General features: G+C 37.4%; 1 long non-coding RNA gene across 1 annotated transcript; it reads left to right on the plus strand.

Moving 5' to 3' along the window:
• The first annotated feature begins 375 nt into the window (after nt 1-375).
• LOC130459703 (uncharacterized) lies at nt 376-1,302 on the plus strand. The gene is made up of 3 exons (XR_008919284.1): nt 376-517; nt 607-721; nt 1,239-1,302. It is a non-coding gene; the product is annotated as an uncharacterized lncRNA (long non-coding RNA).
• Nucleotides 1,303-2,481: the final 1,179 nt, after the last annotated feature.

Below are 2,481 nucleotides of genomic sequence, written 5' to 3' on the forward strand. Positions count from 1 at the left end.
AAATATAATTATTTTATTTCATTTTGAATACTTTTAATGATTTACGAAATCAAAATGTATATTTGAATTTTACGTTAAAACGATTTCGAATTACGAAACCACGTTCTATTGAAATTAGAAAGCAATACTAAACATTGTGGATTCATCAACCTAAATCCTACTCCTAGCCCAATTGGGCAAAGCCCAAACCAATAAACCCAACTAAATACTCCCTCCTCTTCTCTACTCTTACGTGAAACCAAAAGAAGAAAAAGAAAAGAAAAGAGAAACCCTCCTTCAATTCACGCACAACTCAGCCATCTCTCCTTCCTCCCCTCCACGCCGTCGCCCACTGCCGGACCACCACCTGCACCGACGACCACCGTCGACCCTCATGGTAACTCCTTCTTCCTCTCCCTTCTTTCGGTTGTCTTGCCCTGCTCCTCCTCGTCGTTTTTCCCCTCCTTAACGGTGTTATTGGTTTCACAGCACCACCTTTGCGCCTAGCCGCGCCGCTGAGCCACCGCCTTCGCCGCCGGTATGCTTCTTCCTCCCCCTTCTCTCTTTTGTCCCTTCCTCTCTTTTGGTCGTGCTTGCTCCCCTCACTCGGTTTTCTGTTTCGCCCAGCCTCCGCGAGTCTCTTCGCCACCCGCACAACACCACCTTCGTCAGCTCAATCGACCGTCGCTGCCGCGCCGCAAAGTCTACCGCCGGCCAGCCTCCTCCTCATTCTCTCCTTGTGGTTATTTCTTAAACCCTAAGTTATTTAAATGTTTTAGTTATATTATTAATTTAATTTATGTTTTGATTGAATTAAATTTATGATTTTTGTGATTTATTTATGAATTTCAGATTTTAATATTGCATAATTGAATTACTAATTTTCATATTATATATTTTGATTAAAAATAGGGGTTTTAATTATTAAAGCATGGATTTTTAAGGTTTTTATAGTTTTAAACCATGGTAGGACGATTACAAGTTATTAAAGTTATTGTTTTTTTTATGATTTCAAACATGTTAATTATGTTTTGGAGTAGTTTGAAATTAGTTAGATTGCTGGAAATTTAAAGTATGATGCTTTGAAGAGTTTTCAACGAATTTCAATAATTAATATAATAATTATGATGCTAGGAAATCAAATATTCAAGTTTCGATATTGGAAAATGTTCTAATTATGTTTAGGAAGGGTTTGAAGCTCCCTAATGTTGCTGAAAATTCAATATGAATTGATATGAGTCTATATTGGTTGTTGTTAGGTGGAGAATTCTCCGTAGGCGACTTCTGAATTATTAAAGTGGTCTTGCAGTTTGTTTACACAAGGTACGTACATACCTGTGTGCTTGGAATGTGTGCTAATTGTTGAAACCATGTTGAATCTTGTTGTTGAACTTGGTTATGTTGATATTATTGTTGAACTTGGTGATGTTGATATTATGGACGAACTGGGTTATATTGAATGTGCAGGTTTAATACTGTTGGACAAACTTATTGAACTTATTTTGCACTATGAGAACTGTAACATGTTAGTATGGATGATTGATACAAACATGTTGGTTGGGAACACTAGATTATTCTATATGATTGGTTTGGATCGATTGGTTGTTGTTCCCTTTCTATCTTTTCACTACTTTATGAGGGCGGAGGACCTTGTTTAGTAAGTTGAAACTTTATGCCCATATACAGGGTTGCTCATGGTTAAAGGAAAGTTTGGTTAAGTTGGAATGAGTCTTGATTGATGCTTTTATGATCACTTACTTAATTCCAAGATAAAAACAGTTGTGAACAAATGTGAATTGTCTGTCTTATGTAATGGTTGAGTCATAACGGAATCTCAATTTGTAAATCATGTAAAGTGAAACTGAATAGCAATAGCTTTAGACTGTGCACGTCTGAAGTGACGGACAAACAGGAGTTGGGGTTCATGGTGGTAGCCCATGGCCTTTTCTGGGACCGGATTGATCACCGTGTCCTATTTTTATTTAAACGTTCCTCGATATCGCAGGTCACTGAGGTTACGGAGTCGCGCCCGTACCTCGTCTTCCTTAGTGAAGACTTCTGGATGGTCAACTCGGTCCATTGTCTATTTCAACTAAAATAATATTATGGTTATTAAGCCTAGCTTAGTCTAGTCAAGTATAGTCGTCAAATTATTATGTTTTGTCTGTCCTTACTTATATTTATTAGTATCATGATAGGGTTGTTGGTTTGATAGTATCATGCTAGGATTGTTGTTGTTTTAGTATGTAGTACTCAGCTTTGCTGATTACGTGCTTTGTTTGTGTGTGTTGATCATGGCTATGCCTTATTGATCCTGTGATGACCCATCTTTGGTGAGCTGTCTCTAAGGATCAATAAGCGTTGCCCATCTACAGGTTTGAAGATGATGCATCATTGGGATCGGGATTAGAGAGCTTGTAGTTCTATTCGTTTAATTAAGTGATTTAATTTGTTAACTTGGATTTGAAATTTGTCATACTATTCGTATTTCCTTAATTCAGT

The sequence above is a fragment of the Spinacia oleracea genome, chromosome 4 (genome assembly GCF_020520425.1).
Source record: "Spinacia oleracea cultivar Varoflay chromosome 4, BTI_SOV_V1, whole genome shotgun sequence".
In the NCBI taxonomy this organism is placed as follows: domain Eukaryota; kingdom Viridiplantae; phylum Streptophyta; class Magnoliopsida; order Caryophyllales; family Amaranthaceae; genus Spinacia; species Spinacia oleracea.